Genomic DNA, 21,900 nt, shown 5'->3' with positions numbered 1-21,900 from the left:
AGCTCTAGCAGGGTCTGGTGCTTGGCCAGATCAAACTCCCATAAATTGCAAGCCCGGTGTTGACAAGGTAGAATCCGGTGAATCAACATCACCTAGACTACATTTGCAAGCTTGATGCTCTTATCCTCCATATCTTGGACATGCGTCTGTAGCATTGATAGTTCATCAGACGAAGCACAGTCCAGGCCCTTCTTGGGCCAGGACATGAGGCGCGGGGGGGGGGGGGCTCTGGATCTAAAGTCTAGAGCAGCGGCCCAATCCTTGCCACGTGGCTTAGTGATGTAAAACCGCTGTTGCTGCCACTCCTTGACAGAATCATTGAAAGTACCTGTTTGCCATGTAACATTGGGCATCCTACTCACCATGGCTCCTCCGCACTCGGCGTGCTTGCCGCTCACTACCTTGGGCTTCACGTTGAACACCTTCAGCCATAAACCAAAGTGTGGCGGGATGCGGAGAAAGGCCTCACACACGACGATGAATGTCGAGATGTTGAGGAAGGAATTTGGGGATAGATCGTGAAAATCAATCCCGTAATAATACATGATTCCGCGAACGAATGGGTGAAGGGGAAACCCTAGCCCGCGGACAAAATGAGGGAGGAATACCACCCTCTCGTGGGGCTCCGGAGTGGGGATGATCTGTCCCGCCGTCGGAAGGCGGTGGCCAATTCTCTTGGCCAGATACCCAGCCCCCCGGAGGCTTTTGATATCCTTCTCCTGGATGGTAGAGGCCATCCACTTGCCTCCTGCTCCGGATCTAGACATTTTCAGGAAGCCTTTGTGGGCGGGGAAGACGAACGCTTGGGCAACAGGGCTCGAGCGAAAGAGAATAAGTGAGTAGAGGAAGAAGAGGGCGTGGGTGAAAAATGGAGTTCTTATCCCCTTATAAAGGCAGCAGGGATCTTGCACCTCCCGACTTGCCCGGTAAATTCGCTTATTTCCCAAACGCCATGATTGATGGCACGGTTGGGTTACCCACACCCGTATTGATAAGGGTCCCGTAATGAGGGGACACGATCCCTGCTTCGGCAAGACGTGTCGATAGAACCGCCTCGCGATATGTGCGGCGGAAGGTTGTGAAAAAGGGTTCGAATAAGGATCGGGTCGTGGCGTGAGGTCACGCTACAAAAAGTTGTCAGCAGATCTGATTTGTCAAACACTATTCTCTCTACGGTGGTGTGTGGAAATTGTTTTGCAGAGCCGTACACAATTCTCGTGTTCAAAATCTTCTATGGAGTATTCGGAGGAGGAACCCGCCTTGCAATGCCGAAGACAATCTACGCGCCAGACTCATCGTCATTGAAGCCTGGTTCAGGGGCTACTGAGGGAGTACTGGATTAGGGGGTATCCGGATAGCCGGACTGTTGGACTATGAAGATACAAGATTGAAGACTTCCTCCCGTGTCCGGATGGGACTCTCCTTTGCATGGAAGGCAAGCTTGGATATTCGGATGTGTAGATCTCCTTCTCCGTAACCAACTCTGTGTAACCCTGGCCCCCTCCGGTGTCTATATAAACCAGAGGGTTTAGTCCGTAGAACAACAATCATAATCATAGGCTAGCTTCTAGGGTTAGCCTCTACGATCTCGTGGTAGATCAACTCTTGTAATACTCATATCATCAAGATCAATCAAGCAGGAAGTAGGGTATTACCTCCATAGAGAGGGCCCGAAACTGGGTAAACATCGTGTCCCCCGCCTCCTGTTACCATTAGCCTTAGACGCACAGTTTGGGACCCCCTACCCGAGATCCACCGGTTTTGACATCGACAGCGCCCCCTTTAGGGTTCCCCCCACCAAACCCTAGGCGCATGGGCCCTAGGGGGTGGCGCCCAGCCCACTTAGGGGCTGGTTCCCCTCCATATTCAGCCCATAGGGCCCTCCGGGGCAGGTGGACCCCCGGAACCCTTTCGGTGATCTCGGTACAATACCGATATACCCCCGAACATCTCCGGCGACCGAATAAGGACTTCCCGTATATAAATCTTTATCTCCGGACCATTCCGAAACTCCTTGTGACATTCAGGATCTCATCCGGGACTCCGAACAACATTCGATAACTGCATACTAATTCCCATAACAACTCTAGCATCACCGAACCTTAAGTGTGTAGACCATACGGGTTCGGGAATCATGCAGACATGACCGAGGCGTTCTCCGGCCAATAACCAACAGCGGGATCTGGATACCCATGTTGGCTCCCACATGTTCCACGATGATCTCATCGGATGAACCACGATGTCGGGGATTCAATCAATCTCATATACAATTCCCTTTGTCCACCGGTATGTTACTTGCCCGAGATTCGATCATCGGTGTCCCAATACCTTGTTCAATCTTGTCACCGGCAAGCCTCTTTACTCGTTCCATAACACATGATCACGTGACTAACTCCTTAGTCACATTGAGCTCATTATGATGATGCATTACCGAGTGGGCCCAGAGATACTTCTCCGTCATACGGAGTGACAAATCCCAGTCTCGATTCGTGCCAACCCAACAGACGCTTTTGGAGATACCTGTAGTGCACCTTTATAGCCACCCAATTACGTTGTGACGTTTGGTACACCCAAAGCATTCCTACGGTATCCGGGAGTTGCACAATCTCATGGTCTAAGGAAACGATACTTGACATTATAAAAGCTCTAGCAAAATGAACTACACGATCTTGTGTTATGCTTAGGATTGGGTCTTGTCCATCACATCATTCTCCTAATGATGTGATCCCGTTGTCAATGACATCAAATGTCCATCGTCAGGAAACCATAACCATCTATTGATCAATGAGCTAGTCAACTAGAGTCTCACTAGGGACATGTTGTGGTCTATGTATTCACACACGTATTACGGTTTCCAGTTAATACAATTATAGTATGAGCAATAGACAATTATCATGAACAGGGAAATATAATAATAACCATTTTAGTATTGTCTCTAGGGCATATTTCCAACAGTCTCCCACTTGCAGTAGAGTCAATAATCTAGTTCACATCACTATGTGATTGTAATGAATCCAACACCCATGGGGTTTGGTCATATCTTGCTTGTGAGAGAGTTATTAGTCAACGGGTCTGAACCTTTCAGATCCGTGTGTGCTTTACAAATCTCTATGTCATATTGTAGATGCAGCTACCACACGCTATTTGGAGCTATTCCAAATAACTGCTCTACTATATGAATCTGGTTTACTACTCATAGTCATCCAGATTAGTGTCAAAGTTTGCATCGACGTAACTCTTTACGACGAACTCCTTTACCACCTACATAATCAAGAAAATTCCTTAGTCCACTTGTTACTAAGGATAACTTTGACCGTTGTCCTGTGATCCATTCCTGGATCACTCTTGTACCCCTTAACTGACTCATGCCAAGGCACACTTCAGGTGCGGTACACAGCATAGCATACTGTAGAGCCTACGTCTAAGGCATAGGGGATGACCTTCGTCCTTTCTCTCTCTTCTGCCGTGGTCAGGTCTTGAGTCTTACTCAATACTCACACCTTATAACACAGCCAAGAACTCCTTCTTTGCCGATCTATTTTGAACTCCTTCAAAATCTTGTCACAGTATGTATTCATTTGAAAGTACTATTAAGTGTTTTTTATCTATCCTTATAGATCTTGATGCTCAATGTTCAAGTAGCTTAATCCAGGTTTTTTTATTGAAAAACACCTTTCAAACAACCCTATATGCTTTCCAGAAATTCTACATCATTTCCGATCAACAATATGTCAACAACATATACTCATCAGAAATTCTATAGTGCTCCCACTCACTTCTTTGGAAATACAAGTTTCTCATAAACTTTGTATAAACCCAAAATCTTTGATCATCTCATCAAAGCGTATATTCCAACTCTGAGATGATTACTCCAGTCTTTAGAAGGATTGCTGGAGCTTTGCATGCTTGTTAGCATCTTTTAGGATTGACAAAACCTTCTGGTTGTATGACATACAACCTTTCCTCGAGAAAATCGTCGAGGAAACAATGTTTTGACATCCTATCTGCAAGATTTCATAAATAATGCAGGAACTAGTAATATAATTCCAACAGACTCTTAGCATTGCTACGAGTGACAAAGTCACATTGTAGTCAACTCCTTGAACTTGTCGGAAAACATCTTAGCGACAAGTCGAGCTTTCTTAATGGTGACACTTACCATCATTGTCTGTCTTCCTTTTAAAATCCATATGTACCCAACAGCCTTATGACCATTACGTAGTTCTTACAAAGTCTACACTTTGTTTTCATGCATGGACCCTCTCTTGGATTTTATGGCCTCGAGCCATTTGTCAGAATCTGGGCCCACCATCGCTTCTCCATTGCTCGTAGGTTCATTGTTGTCTAGCAACATGACCTCTAAGACAGGATTATGTACCACTCTGAAGTAGTATGCATCCTTGTCGAATTACGAGGTTTGGCAGTGACTTGATCTGAAGTTTCATGATCACTATCATCAGCTTCCACTTCAATTGGTGTAGGCGCCACATGAACAACTTCATGTGCCCTGCTACACACTAGTTGAAATGATAGTTCAATAACCTCATCAAGTCTCCACCATCCTCCCACTCAATTCTTTCGAGAGAAACTTTTCCTCGAGAAAGGACCCGTTTCTGGAAACAATCACTTTTTCTTCTGGATAAGAATTAGGAGGTATAGCCAATTGTTTTGGGTATCCTAGGAAGATGCATTTATCTGCTTTGGGTTCAAGCTTATTAGGCTAAAAGATTTCACTTAAGCATCGCAACCCCAAACTTTTAAGAAACGACGGTTTAGGTTTCTCTAAACCATAGTTCATACAGTGTCATCTCAACGGAATTACGTGGTGCCCTATTTAAAGTGAATGCGGTTGTCTCTAATGCCTAACCCATAAACTATAGTGGTAATTCGATAAGAGACCTCATGGTATGCGCCATATCCAATAGGGTGCATCTATGATGTTCGGACACACCATCACACTATGGTGTTCTATGCGGTATTAGTTGTGAATCAATTTCCACAATGTCTTAATTTTGTACCAAACTCGTAACTCAGATATTCATCTCTATGATCATATCATAGACATTTTATCCTCTTGTCACAACGATCTTCAACTTCACTCTAAAACTACTTGAACCTTTCAATAATTCAGACTTGTGTTTCATCAAGTAAATATACTCAGCATCTACTCAAATCATCTGTGAAGTAAGAACATAACGATATCCACTGCGTGCCTCAACACTCATTGGACTGCACACATCAAAATGTATTACTTCCAAAAACTTGCTTTCTTGTTCCATCTTTACTGAAAATGAGGCCTTTCAGTCATCTTGCCCATGTGGTATGATTTGCATGTCTCAAGTGATTCAAAATCAAGTGAGTCCAAATGATCCATCTGCATGGAGTTTGTTCATGCGTATACATCAATAGACATGGTTCGCATGTCTCAAACTTTTCAAAAACGAGTGAGTCCAAAGATCCATCAACATGGAGCTTCTTCATGCGTTTTATACCAATATGTCAAATGGCAGTGCCACAAGTAGGTGGTACTATCATTACTATCTTATATCTTTTGGCATGAATAGGTGTATCACTACGATCGAGATTCAATAAACCAGTCATTTTAGGTGCAAGACCATTGAAGGTATTATTCAAATAAACAGAGTAACCATTATTCTCCTTAAATGAATAACCGTATTGCTATAGACATAATCCAATCATGTCTATGCTCAACGCAAACACCAAACAACAATTATTTAGGTTTAACTCCGATCCCGATGGTAGAGGGAGCGTGCGATGTTTGATCACATCAACCTTGGAAATACTTCCAACACATATCGCCACCTCGCCTTTACCTAGTATTCATATATTCGGTAGCCATTCATTTCGAGTTACTAACACTTAGCAACCGAATTGGTATCTATTACCCTGGTGCTACTAGGAGTACTAGTAAAGTACACATTAATATAATGTATATCCAATATACGTCTGTCGACCTTGCCAGCCTTCTCATCTACCAAGTATCTAAGGTAATTTTGCTTCAGTGACCATTCCCCTTATTACAGAAGCACTTAGTCTCGGGTTTGGGTTCAACCTTGGGTTTCTTCACTAGAGCAGCAATTGTTTTGCCGTTTCATGAAGTATCCCTTCTTGCCCTTGCCCTTCTTGAAACTAGTGGTTTCACTAACCATCAACAATTGATGCTCCTTCTTGATTTCTACTTTCGCGGTGTAAAACATCGCGAATAGCTCAAGGATCATCATATCTATCCCTGATATGTTATAGTTCATCACGAAGCTCTAGTAGCTTGGTGGCAGTAACTTTGGAGAAACATCACCATCTCATCCGCAAGATTAACTCCCACTCGATTCAAGTGATTGTAGTACTCAGACAATCTGAGCACATGCTCAATGATTGAGCTTCTCTTTAGTTTGTAGGCTAAGAAACTCGTCGGAGGTCTCATACCTGTTGATGTCTGCACGAGCCTGAAATCCCAATTTCAGCCCTTGGAACATCTCATATGTTCCGCGACGTTTCAAAAAATCATCATTGGTGCCTCAATTCTAAACCGTTTAACATTATTGAACTATCAGTAGTCATCAAAACGTGTATGTCATATGTTCACAACATCCATAGACAACGCTCGAGGTTCAGCACACCGAGCGGTGCATTAAGGACATAAGCCTTCTGCATAGCAATGAGGACAATCCTCAGTTTATGGACCCAGTCCGCATAATTGCTATTGTCAACTTTCAACTAAATTTTCTCTAGGAACATATCCAAAACAGTAGAACTAAAGCGCAAGCTACGACATAATTTGCAAAGACCTTTTGACTATGTTCATGATAATTAAGTTCATCTAATCAAATTATTTAATGAACTCCCACTCAGATAGACGTCCTCTAGTCATCTACGTGATACATGATCCGAGTCAACTAGGCTGTGTCCGATCATCACGTGAGACAAACTAGTCATCATCGATGAACATCTTCATGCTGATCGTATCTACTATACGACTCATGTTTGACCTTTTGGTCTCTTGTGTTCCAAGGCCATGTTTATACATGCTAGGCTCGTCAAGTCAACCTAAATGTTTCGCTTGTGTAGATCTGGCTTACACCTGTTGTCTGCGAACATTAGAATCTATCACACCCAATCATCATGTGGTGCTTCGAAACAACAAACTTTCGCAACGGTGCATGATGTCTACTACACAACCTTCTTCTTGTAGACGTTGTTGGGCCTGCAAGTGCACAGGTTTGTAGGACAGTAGCAAATTTCCCTCAGGTGGATGACCTAAGGTTTATCAATCCGTAGGAGGCGTAGGATGAAGATGGTCTCTCTCAAACAACCCTGCAACCAAATAACAAAGAGTCTCTTGTGTCCCCAACACACCCAATACAATGGCAAATTGTATAGGTGCACTAGTTCGGCGAAGAGATGGTGATACAAGTGCAATATGGATGGTAGAAATAGGTTTTTGTAATCTGAAATTATAAAAACAGCAAGGTAACAAGTGGTAAATGTGAGCGTAAACGGTATTGCAATGATAGGAAACAAGGCCTAGGGTTCATACTTTCACTAGTGCAAGTTCTCTCAACAATAATAACATAGATAGATCATATAACAATCCCTCAACATGCAACAAAGAGTCACTCCAAAGACACTAATAGCGGAGAACAAACAAAGAGATTATGGTAGGGTACGAAACCACCTCAAAGTTATTCTTTCGGATCAATCTATTCAAGAGTTCGTACTAGAATAACACCTTAAGACACAAATCAACCAACACCCTAATGTCACCTAGATACTCCATTGTCACCTCAAGTATCTGTGGGCATGATTATATGATATGCATCACACAATCTCAGATTCATCTATTCAACCAACACAAAGTACTTCAAAGAGTGCCCCAAAGTTTCTACCGGAGAGTCAAGAACATGTGTCAACCCCTATGCATAGGTTCATGGGCGGAACCCGCAAGTTGTTCATCAAAACATACATCAAGAGGCACATGATATCCCATTGTCACCACATATAAGCACGGCAAGACATACATCAAGTGTTCTCATAAAAGACTCAATCCGATAAGATAACTTCAAAGGGGAAACTCAATTCATCACAAGAGAGTAGAGGGGAGAAACATCATAAGATCCAACTATAATGGCAAAGCTCGGGATACATCAAGATCGTGCCATAGAGGGAACATGAGAGAGAACACGAGAGAGAGAGAGAGAGATCAAACACATAGCTACTGGTACATACCCTCAACCTCGAGGGTGAACTACTCCTTCCTCGTCATGGAGAGCGCCGGGATGATGAAGATGGCCACCGGTGAAGGATCCCCCCTCCGGCAGGGTGCCGGGAAGGGCTCCCGAGAGGTTTTTGGTGGCTACAGAGGCTTGCGGCGGCAGAACTCCCGATCTATCTTGATTTCTGATGGTTTTAGGGTACGTAGGCTTATATAGGCGAAAGAAGTCGGTCGGGAGGTGCTCGAGGGGCCCACGAGACAGGGGGCGCGCCCAGTAGGGGGGGTGCTCCCTCCTATCTCATGGCGTCCTCGAGGCTCTTCTGACGTGAACTCAAAGTCTCTAGGGTGATATTCTTCCCAAAAATAACGCTGCCGAAGGTTTCATTCCGTTTGGACTCCGTTTGATATTCCTTTTCTTCGAAATACTGAAACATGCAATAAAACAGCAATATGGGCTGGGCCTCCGGTTAATAGGTTAGTCCCAAAAGTAATATAAAGTGTATAATAAAGCCCATAATCATTCAAAACAGATAATAATATAGCATGAATACTTCATAAATTATAGATACGTTGGAGATGTATCAGCATCCCCAAGCTTAATTCCTACTTGTCCTCGAGTAGGTAAATGATAAAAGAAAGAATTTATGAAGTGTGAATGCTAGAAGGTGCACAAGTTTGAGCAATGATAATTTCAATCACCTTTACTAGCATCATTATATGTCATAACAGTAGTTCATCTCATAAAACTTTTCACGAACTAGTAACATGCAATTCACATGTTAAAGCATAGACCATAAACTTTCTTGAAAACTAGCAAACTTGATTCTTAGTCATCAAACAATTGCAATTCATCTTACTTTCAGGAAGAGTCTATGTCAGAGCTTTGATTTAGCAAACTTCAGATACTCAACTATCATATAGTCTTCTACAATTGCTAACACTCGCGCAATACTTGTGGTTATGAAGTTTTAATCAGACACAGAGAAAGATTGGGGCTTATAATGTTTCCTCCGAACATATTCACCTTTGGGTGATGTCAACAATAATAGTTCATGCTAACGTACATCCAATTGGATATATATATATATATATATATATATATATATATATCAGGATCACCCTAACACAAAGTGCTTGCCAAAGGATAAAATGAAAAAGGGAAAGGTGAAGATCACCTTGACTCTTGCATAAAGTAAAAGACATAAAGTAAAAGATAGGCCCTTCGCAGAGGGAAGCAGAGGTTGTCATGCGCTTTTAGGGTTGGATACACAAAATCTTAATGCGAAAGAACGTCACTTTATATTGCCCCTTGTATATGGACCTTTATTATGCAGTCCGTCACTTTTATTGCTTCCATAACAAGTTCGTACAAAGCTTATTTTCTCCACACTAATAAGTCATGCATATTTAGAGAGCAATTTTTATTGCTTGCACCGATGACAACTTACTTGAAGGATCTTACTCAATCCATAGGTATGTATGGTGGACTCTCATGGAAAAAACTGGGTTTAAGGATATTAGGAAGCACAAGTAGTATCTCTACTTGGTGCTAGGAATTTTTGGCTATCCTGAGGGGGAAAGGCAAGCTCAACATGTTTGAATGATCCATGACAATATACTTTAACTGGAGAAAACATAACCCATTACGTTGTCTTCCTTGTCCAACATCAACTCTTTAGCATGTCATACTTAATGAGTGCTCACAATTACAAAAGATGTCTATGATAATATATTTATATTTGAAATCTCTCTTCCTTCAATATTCTTTCATGAAATGTTCAAATGACCAATACAATGCTTGCTAACCGTCAATAAATTTACAACCTCTACTTATTATATGTGAAGTCATAACTCCCCATGGGATAAGCAAATGAGGCATATATAATTTCAGATTTATGTCAATCAACTCATTCAACAATTTACTCATAGGATATAAGTGAAGCACACGAGTAAATGAAAAGCTACTCCAAAAAAATATAAGTGAAGATCAATGAGTAGCTAAATAATTATGCAACTATGTGAAGACTCTCTCTCATTAAAGAATTTCAGATCTTGGTATTGTATTCAAACATAAAGCAAAACAAAATAAAATGACATTGCAAGGATAGCACAACTCATGTGAAGAAGCAAAAACTTAGGTTCAACCGATACTAACCGATAGTTGTCGAAGAAGAAAGGTGGGATGCCTACCGGGGCATCCCCAAGCTTAGATGCTTGAGACTTCTTGAAATATTATCTTGGGGTGCCATGGGAATCCCCAAGCTTGAGCTTTTATGTCTCCTTAATTCCTCTCATATCATGGTTTCTCTATTTCTTATCAAAAGCTTCATTCACAACAAACTCAACAAGAACTCGTGAGATAGGTTAGTATAAACCAATGCAAAACCTTATCATTTTCTACTGTAACATATTACTAACATTATTATTCAACATTGAATACTAAATGTCTCTGCATATTTAATACTCCTATCCTCAAATAGAATTATTAAACAAGCAAACATATGCAAACAATGCAACCATAACAGCAATCTGCCAAAACAGTACAGTCTGTAAAGAATGCAAGAGTGTCAATACTTCCCTAACTCCAAAAATTATGAGATAAAATTCCCACTGTAATAAGTTTATCAGATCTTAATATGCAAAAAGATTCAACATTATACCATTCTCTGACTTTTCTAGGGAATTTTTGCAACAGCGGTAAACTTTCTGTTTTCAAACAGCAACATGTATACTAGCAAAATAAGCATGGCAAAGGCTATCCTTGACTTTTTTATTGAAACTAAAGATGCAAAAAATTATTATAACTAACAGCAAGCAAAAACTAGAAAAATAAAATGACGCTCCAAGCAAAACACATATCGTGTGGCGAATAAAAATATAGCTCCAAGTAAAGTTACCGATGAACGAAGACGAAAGAGGGGATGCCATCCGGGGCATCCCCAAGCTTAGGCTCTTGGTTGTCCTTGAATATTATATTGGGTGCCTTGGGAATCCCCAAGATTAGGCTATTTCCACTCCTTATTCCATAGTCCATCGAATCTTTACCCAAAACTTGAACACTTCAACCACACAAAACTCAAAACAAAACTCGTAAGCTTCGTTAGTATAAGAAAATAAAACCACCACTTAGGTACTGTAATGAACTCATTCTAAATTCATATTGGTGTAATATCTACTGTATTCTAACTTCTCTATGGTTCATACCACTTAATACTAGCCATAGATGCATCAAAATAAGCAAACAACACAATGAAAACAGAATCTATCAAAAACAAAACAGTCTGTAGTAATCTGTATCAAACGTATACTTCTGGAACTCAAAAAATTCTGACATAAATTTCTGTACCTGAGGAATTTGTCTATTAATCATCTTCAAAAAGAATAAACCTAAAAGCACTCTTCAGTAAAAAATGGCAGCTAATCTCGTGAGCGCAAAAGTTTCTGTTTTTTACAGCAAGATCACATAAACTTCACCCAAGTCTTCCCAAAGGTTCTACTTGGCACTTTATTGAAACAAAAGCTATAAAACATGATTGATACAGTAGCATAATCATGGGGACACACAAAAACATTAAGGGTAAATATTGGGTTGTCCCCCAACAAGCGCTTTTCTTTAATGCCTTTTTAGCTAGGCATGATGATGGCAATGATGCTCACATAAAAGATAAGAATTGAAACATAAAGGGAGCATCATGAAGCATATGACTAGCACATTCAAGACTAACCCACTTACTATGCATAGGAATTTTGTGAGAAAACAACTTAGGGGAACAATAATCAACAAGCATAGGAAGGTAAAACAAGCATAACTTCAAAAATTGAAGCACATAGAGAGGAAACTTGACATTATTGCAATTCCTACAAGCATATGTTCCTCCCTCATAATAATTTTCAGTAGCATCATGAATGAATTAAACAATATAGCCAGCACCTAAAGCATTATTTTCATGATCCACAAGCATAGAAAATTTATTACTCTCCACATAAGCAAAATTCTTCTCATTCGGAATGGTGGGAGTATCATAAGAGACTTGAACACTAAAAATTGTTTCCACATTAAAAGAGAAATGTTTATAAAAAGGGTAATCATAATCATGACAAGTTTTATAAATATAACCATCACTACTTTTTATAGCATAAGTTTCATCACAATAGTCATCATAAGTAGCAACTTCGTTCTCATCATAATCGATTGAAACCTCTCCCAAGATAGTGGAATCACTAAATAAAATTGACACTCTTACAAATACACTTTCATATTCATCACAATAAAATTAAACATCCTCCAAAATAGTGGGATCACTATTTCCTAAAGTTGGCACTCTTCCGAACCCACTTTCATCAATATAATCATCATAGGTGGGAGGCATGCTATCATAACAACTTTGCATATCAAAACTTGGGATGCTAAAAATATCATCTTCATTAAACGTAGCATCCCCAAGCTTGGGACAAACATTAATTTCAGCAAATATATTCTCAAATATTTCATACTCATCAAACATAGCTTCCCCAAGCTTGGGCCCTTTCATATCATAAGCATAGTCACTCTCATCATTAAAAATATGGATAGCACCAATAGTAAAGCAATTATCATCATCACAATGAGTAGTAGGAGCAACATCATTTGGGAGGGATACCTTTATACCTTTGTTTCTCCTTCTTTTCTTTTTCTTCTTCGCAATATGTGTAGGATCAACCTTCCTCTTCGAGCTCCTTATTGATGAGATTGGTTGAATAGAAAGCTCCTCCTCGTTATCTGATTCATCATAAGAAATAATAGGAGGATATTGGGAAGTGATACGTCCATTTTGCATCATGCTTTTATGATAATATTTATTGCATTATGGGCTGTTATTTCACATTATGTCACGATACTTATGGCTATTCTCTCTTATTTTACAAGGTTTATATGAAGAGGGAGAATGCCGGCAGCTGGAATTCTGGGCTGGAAAAGGAGCAAATATTGGAGGCCTATTTTACGCAACTCCAAAAGTCCTGAAACTCCACGGAATACCTTGAAATAAATAAAGAAAAATCATCGCCAAAGATCAAGGCCAGGGGGCCCACACCCTGCTCACAAGGGTTGGGGGCGCCCCCCCTGGGCGCGCCCCCTACCTCGTGGGCCCCCTGGTGGCTCTCCGACGCCCATCTTCTCCTATATGAAGTCTTTCGATGAGAAAAAAATAGAGGAGAACCTTTCGGGACGAGACTCTGCTGCCACGAGGCGAAACCTTGGCGGAACCAATCTAGGGCTCTGGCAGAGCTTTTCTGCCGGGGACACTTCCGTCCGGGAGGGGCAAATCATCACCGTCGTCATCACCAATGCTCCTCTCATCAGGAGAGGGCAATCTCCATCAACATCTTCACCAGCACCATCTCATCTCCAAACCCTAGTTCATCTCTTGTATCCAATTCTTGTCTCCAAGTCCGGGATTGGTGCTAGTAGGTTGCTAGTAGTGTTGATTACTCCTTGTAGTTGATGCTAGTTGGTTTATTGGGTGAAAGATCATATCTTCAGATCCTTTATGCATATTATTACCCCTTTGATTATGAACATGAATATTCTTTGTGAGTAATTACGTTTGTTCCTGATGACAAGGGAGGAGTCTTGCTATTAGTAGTCATGTGAATTTGGTATTCGTTCGATATTTTGATGAGATGTATGTTGTCTAACCTCTAGTGGTGTTATGTGAACATCGACTACATAACACTTCACCATTATTTGGGCCTAGAGTAAGGCATTGGGAAGTAATAAGTAGATGATGGGTTGCTAGAGTGACAGAAGCTTAAACCCTAGTTTATGTGTTGCTTCGTAAGGGGCTGATTTGGATCCATATGTTTCATGCTATGGTTAGGTTTACCTTAATACTTTTGTTGTAGTTGCGGATGCTTGCAATAGAGGTTAATCATAAGTGGGATGCTTGTCCAAGTAAGGGCAGTACCCAAGCACTGGTTCATCCACATATCAAATTATCAAAGTACCGAACGCGAATCATATGAGCGTGATGAAAACTAGCTTGATATTTCCATGTGTCCTCGGGAGCGCTTTTCCTATCATAAGAGTTTGTTCAGGCCTGTCATGTGCTACAAAAAGGATTGGGCCACCTTGCTGCACCTTGTTTACTTTTGTTACTTGTTGCTCGTTACAATTTATCTTATCACAAAACTATCTGTTACCACTTATTTCAGTACTTGCAGAGAATACCTTGCTGAAAACCGCTTATCATTTCCTTCTACTCCTCGTTGGGTTCGACATTCTTACTTATTGAAAGGACTACGATAGATCCCCTATACTTGTGGGTCATCAAGACTATTTTCTGGCGCCGTTGCCGGGGAGTGAAGCGCCTTTGGTAGGTGGAATTTGGTAAGGAAAAATTTATTTAGTGTGCTGAAATTTTCTGTCACTTGTTACTATGGAAAGTAATTGTCTGAGGGGCTTGTTCGGGGTATCTTCACCCCGTCCAGCAGAGCAAATAGTTGCTCCTCAACCTACTCAACCTACTCAACCTATTGAAAATGAAACTCCTTTTGAGATTCCTTCGGGTTTGATGGAAAAACTGCTAGCTAACACTTTTACAAGAGATGGAACAAAGCATCCTGATGAACATCTACGTTATGTGGATGATGTTTGTGGACTATTTAAGCTTGCAGGTATACCCGATGATGCTGTTAAGAAGAAGGCTTTCCCTTTATCTTTGAAGGGAGACGCATTGACATGGTATAGGCTATGTGATGATATGAGATCATGGAACTATAAAAGATTGAAAATGGAATTTCATCAAAAGTATTACCCTATGCATCTTGTTCATCGTGATCGCAATTATATATATAATTTTTGGCCTCGCGAAGGAGAAAGCATCGCTCAAGCTTGGGGGAGGCTTAAATCAATGTTATATTCATGCCCCAATCATGAGCTCACAAGAGAAGTAATTATGCAAAGTTTTTATGCTCGGCTTTCCGATAACAATCGCTCCATGCTCGATACTTCCTGTGTTGGCTCTTTCATGATGAAGAATATTGAATTCAGATGGAATTTACTGGATAGAATTAAACACAACTCTGAAGATTGGGACCTCGACGAAGGTAAGGAGTCAGGTATGACACCCAAGTTTGATTGTGTTAAATCTTTTATGGATACCGATATTTTCCATAAGTTTAGCACTAAGTATGGACTTGACTCTGAGATAGTAGCTTCTTTCTATGAATCTTTTGCTACTTATGTTGATCTCCCCAAGGAGAAGTGGTTTAAATATCATCCCCCCATAGAAGTGAAAGTAGCTGCACCTATTAAAGTTGAAAAGATTGTCACTTATAACGATCCTATTATTCCCACTTCTTATGTTGAGAAACCACCTTTCCCTGTTAGAATGAAGGATCATGCTAAAACTTCAACTGTTGTTCGTAAAAGCAATATTAGAACTTATACACCTCCTGAACAAGTCAAAGTAGAACCTAATATTGCTATTGTTAAAGATCTCTTGTCTGATAATATCGATGGGCATGTTATTCAATTCCAGGGTGAGACTGCTAGAATTGCTAAACCTTGTGATAAAGATAAACATAGACCTGTGGTGGGCGTGCCTGTTATTTCTGTTAAAATAGGATTGTTATCATGGCCTATGTGATATGGGTGCTAGTGCTAGTGTTATACCTTATGAATTATATAAAGAAATTAAGCATGAAATTGCACGTGCTGAGTTAGAAGAAATTGATGTCACAATTAAACTCGCCAATAGAGATACTATTTCACCAGTGGGAATTGTTAGAGATGTTGAAGTCTTGTGTGGAAAACTAAATATCCTGCTGATTTTCTTGTTCTCAATTCCCCGCAAGATAGCTTTTGTCCCATTATATTTGTTAGACCCTTCTTGAGTACTGTTAATGCTAAGATAGACTGCGAAAAGAATGTTGTTACTATTGGCTTGGATAATATGGTTCATGAGTTTAATTTCTCTAAATTTAGTAAACAACATCATGAGGAAGAATTGCCTAGTAAGGATGAAATTATTGGTCTTGCCTCTATTGCTATACCTCCTAGTGATCCTTTAGAACAGTATTTGCTAGACCATGAAAATGATATGTTCATGAATGAAAGAAGGGAAATAGATGAAGTATTGTTTAAACAGGAACCTATTCTGCAACACAATTTGCTTGTTGAAATCCTAGGGGATCCCCCTCCACCCAAGGGTGATCCCGTATTTGAGCTTAAACCGTTGCCTGATAATCTTAAATATGCTTATCTTGATGAAAAGAAAATATATCCTGTCATTATTAGCGCTAACCTTTCAGAGCATGAAGAGGAAAGATTATTGAAAACTCTGAAGAAGCACCGTGCTGCTATTGGATATACTCTGGATGATCTTAAGGGCATTAGTCCCACTCTATGTCAACATAAAATAAATTTGGAAGCTGATGCCAAACCAGTTTGTGATCCTCAACGACGTTTGAATCCTAAAATGAAAGAAGTGGTAAGAAAAGAAATACTCAAGCTTCTGGAGGCAGGTATAATTTATCCTGTTGCTGATAGTCAGTGGGTAAGTCATGTCCATTGTGTCCCTAAGAAGGGAGGTATTACAGTTGTCCCTAATGATAAAGATGAATTGATCCCTCAAAGAATTATCACAGGTTATAGGATGGTAATTAATTTCCTTAAATTAAATAAAGCTACTAAGAAAGATCATTACCCCTTACCTTTTATTGATCAAATGCTAGAAAGGTTATGCAAACATACACATTATTGCTTTCTAGATGGTTATTCTGGTTTCTCTCAAATACCTGTGTCAGCTAAAGATCAATCAAAGACTACTTTTACATGCCCTTTTGGTACTTTTGCTTATAGATGTATGCCTTTTGGTTTATGTAATGCACCTACTACCTTTCAAAGATGCATGATGGCTATATTCTCTGACTTTTGCGAAAAGATTTGTGAGGTTTTCATGGATGACTTTTCCGTCTATGGTTCCTCTTTTGATGATTGCTTAAGCAATCTTGATCGAGTTTTGCAGAGATGTGAAGAAACTAATCTTGTCTTGAATTGGGAAAAGTGCCACTTTATGGTTAATGAAGGTATTGTCTGTTGGGGAATGTAGTAATTTCAAAAAAAATCCTACGCACACGCAAGATCATGGTGATGCATAGCAACGAGAGGGCAGATGTTGTCCATGTACCCTCGTAGACCGAAAGCGGAAGCGTTATGACAACGCGGTTGATGTAGTCGTACGTCTTCACGATCCGACCGATCCAAGTACCGAACGTACGGCACCTCCGAGTTCAGCACACGTTCAGCTCGATGATGATCCCCGGACTCCGATCCAGCAGGGTGTCAGGGATGAGTTCCGTCAGCACGGCGGCGGGGTGACGATGATGATGTTCTACCGACGTAGGGCTTCGCCTAAGCACCGCAACGATATGACCGAGGTGGAATATGGTGGAGGGGCACCACACACGGCTAAGGAACGATCACGAAGATCAACTTGTGTGTCTAGAGGTGCCCCCCTGCCCCCGTATATAAAGGAGGGAGGGGGGAGGTGCGGCCGTCCCCCTAGGGGTGCGCCTGGAGGAGTCCTACTCCCACCGGGAGTAGGACTCCCCCCTCTTGCCTTGGTGGAGAAGGAAAGGGGGGAGGGGAAAGAGGAAAGGGGGGCACCGCCCCCCCCCCCCTTCCTTGTCCTATTCGGACTAGGGGGGAGGGGCGCGCGGCCTTCCCTGGCTGGCCCTCCTCTCCTCCCTCATGGCCCATGTAGGCCCAATAACCCCCGGGGGGGTTCCGGTAACCCCCCGGTACTCCGGAAAAATCCTGGTTTCTCCCGAAACGATTCTGATATCCAAATATAGGCTTCCAATATATCAATCTTTATGTCTCGACCATTTCGAGACTCCTCATCATGTCCTGGATCACATCCGGGACTCCGAACAACCTTCGGTACATCAAAACATATAAACTCATAATGAAACTGTCATCGTAACATTAAGCGTGCGGACCCTACAGGTTCGAGAACTATGTAGACATGACCTAGAACTATTCTCGGTCAATAACCAATAGCGGAACCTGGATGCTCATATTGGCTCCTACATATTCTACGAAGATCTTTATCGGTCAAACCGCATAACAACATACGTTTGTTCCCTTTCTCATCGGCATGTTACTTGCCCGAGATTCGATCGTCGGTATCTAATACCTAGTTCAATCTCGTTACCGGCAAGTCTCTTTACTCGTTACGTAATGCATCATTCCGTAACTAACTCATTAGCTACATTGCTTGAAAGGCTTATAGTAATGTGCATTACCGAGAGGGCCCAGAGATACCTCTCCGACAATCGGAGTGACAAAACCTAATCTCGAAATACGCCAACCCAACATGTACCTTTGGATACACCTATAGAGCTCCTTTATAATCACCCAGTTATGTTGTGACGTTTGGTAGCACACAAAGTGTTCCTCCGGTAAACGGGAGTTGCATAATCTCATAGTTATAGGAACATGTATAAGTCATGAAGAAAGCAATAGCAACATACTAAACGATCAAGTGCTAGGCTAACGGAATGGGTCATGTCAATCACATCATTCTCCTAATGATGTGATCTCTTTAATCAAATGACAACTCTTTTGTCCATGGCTAGGAAACTTAACCATCTTTGATTCACGAGCTAGTCAAGTAGAGGCATACTAGTGACACTATGTTTGTCTATATATTCACACATGTATTATGTTTCCGGTTAATTCAATTCTAGCATGAATAATGAACATTTATCATGAAATAAGGAAATAAATAATAACTTTATTATTGCCTCTAGGGCATATTTCCTTCAGTCTCCCACTTGCACTAGAGTCAATAATCTAGTTCACATCACCATGTGATTTAACACCAATATTCACATCTGTATGTGATTAATACCCATAGTTCACATCGTCATGTGATCAACACCCAAAGGGTTTACTAGAGTCAATAATCTAGTTCACATCGCTATGTGATTAACACCCAAAGAGTACTAAGGTATGATCATGTTTTGCTCGTGAGAGAAGTTTAGTTAACGGGTCTGTCACATTCAGAGCCGTATGTATTTTGCAAATATTCTATGTCTACAATGCTCTGCATGAAGCTACTCTAGCTAATTGCTCCCACTTTCAATATGTATCCAGATTGAGACTTAGAGTCATCTGGATCGGTGTAAAAGCTTGCACCGATGTAACCTTTTATGACGGGCTCTTTTATCACCTCCATAATCGAGAAGTATTTCCTTAGTCCTCACTAAGGATATTCTTGACCGCTGTCCAGTGATCTACTATTAGATCAAAATTGTATTCCTTTGCCAAACACAGAGCAAGGTATACAATAGGTCTGGTTCACAGCATAGCATACTTTATAGAACCTATGACTGAGGCATAGGGAATGACTTTTCATTCTCTTTCTATTTTCTACCATAGTTGGGTTTTGAGTCTTACTCAACTTCACACCTTGCAACACAGGCAAGAACTCTTTCTTTGACTGTTCCATTTTGAACTACTTCAAAAAATTATCAAGGTATGTACTCATTGAAAAACTTATCAAGCGTCTTGATCTATCTATATAGATCTTGATGCTCAATGTGTAAGCAGCTTCACCGAGGTCTTTCTTTGAAAAACTCCTTTCAAACACTCCTTTATGCTTTCCAGAAAATTCTACATCATTTCCAATTAATAATATGTCATTCACATATACTTATCAGAAATGCTGTAGTGCTCCCACTCACTTTCTTGTAAATACAGTCTTTCCAAAAGTCTGTATAAAACCATATGCTTTGATCAACTCATCAAAGCGTATATTCCAACTCCGAGATGCTTGCACCAGTCCATTGATGGATTGCTGGAGCTTGCACACTTTGTTAGCATCTTTAGGATTGACAAAAACTTTCTGGTTGCATCATATACAACTCTTCTTTAATAAATCCATTAAGGAATGCAGTTTTGACATCCATTTGCCAGATTTCATAAAATGTGGCAATTGCTAACATGATTCAGACAGACTTAAGCTTCGATACGAGTGAGAAAATCTCATCGTATTCAACACCTTGAACTTGTTGAAAACATTTCGCAACAAGTCGAGCTTAGTAGATAGTAACACTACTATCAGTGTCCGTCTTCCTCTTGAAGATCCATTTATTTAACATGGCTTGCTGATCATCGAGCAAGTCAATCAAAGTCCATACTTTGTTCTCATACATGGATCATATCTCAGATTTTATGGCCTCAAGCCATTTCGTGGAATCTGGGCTCATCATCGCTTCCTCATAGTTCGTAGGTTCATCATGGTCTAGTAACATGACTTCCAGAACATGATTACCGTACCACTCTGGTGCGGATCTTACTCTGGAAGACCTACGAGGTTTGGTAGCAACTTGATCTGAAGTTTCATGATCATCATCATTAACTTCCTCACTAATTGGTGTAGGAATCACTGGAACTGATTTCTGTGATGAACTACTTTCCAATAAGGGAGAAGGTACAATTACCTCATCAAGTTCTACTTTCCTCCCACTCACTTCTTTCGAGAGAAACTTCTTCTCTAGAAAGGATCCATCTTAGCAACGAATAACTTGCCTTCGGATCTGTGATAGAAGGTGTACCCAATAGTTACCTTTGGGTATTCTATGAAGACGCACTTCTCCGATTTGGGTTCGAGCTTATTAGGTTGAAAACCTTTTTCATATAAGCATCGCAACTCCAAACTTTAAGAAACGACAGCTTAGGTTTACTACTAAACCATAGTTCATACGGTGTCGTCTCAACGGATTTAGATGGTGCCCTATTAAACATGAATGCAGCTGTCTCTAATGCATAACCCCAAAACGATAGTGGTAAACCGATAAGAGACATCATAGATCGCACCATATCTAGTAAAGTACGATTACGATGTTCATTCACACCATTACATTGTGGTGTTCCAGATGGCATGAGTTGCGAAACTATTTCACATTGTTTCAAATGAAGACCAAACTCATAACTCAAATATTCGTCTCCACGATCAGATCGTAGAAACTTTATTTTTCTTGTTACGATGATTTTTCCACTTCACTCTGAAATTCTTTGAACTTTTCAACTATTTCAGACTTATGTTTCATCAAGTAGATATACCCATATCTGCTCAAATCATCTGTGAAGGTTAGAAAATAACGATACTTGCCACGAGCCTTAACACTCATCGGATCACATACATCGGTATGTATTATTTCCAATAAGTCAGTAGCTCGTTCCATTGTTCCGGAGAACGGAGTTTTAGTCATCTTGCCCAAAAGGCACGGTTCGCAAGCATCAAATGATTCATAACCAAGTGATTCCGAAAATCCATCTTTATGGAGTTTCTTCATGCGCTTTACACCGATATGACCCAAACGGCAGTGCCACAAATAAGTTGCACTATCATTATTAACTTTGCATCTTTTGGCATCAATATTATGAATATGTGTATCACTATGATCGAGATCCAACAAACTATTTTCATTGGGTGTATGACCATCGAAGGTTTTATTCATGTAAACAGAACAACAATTATTCTTTGACTTTAAATGAATAACCGTATCGCAATAAACATGATCAAATCATATTCATGTTCAACGCAAATGCCAAATAACATTTATTTAGGTTTAACACTAATCCCGAAAGTATAGGGAGTGTGCGATGATGATCATAT

This window comes from Triticum aestivum, chromosome 3B (genome assembly GCF_018294505.1).
Source record: "Triticum aestivum cultivar Chinese Spring chromosome 3B, IWGSC CS RefSeq v2.1, whole genome shotgun sequence".
Lineage (NCBI taxonomy): Eukaryota > Viridiplantae > Streptophyta > Magnoliopsida > Poales > Poaceae > Triticum > Triticum aestivum.
This window is presented reverse-complemented; position numbering follows the sequence as displayed.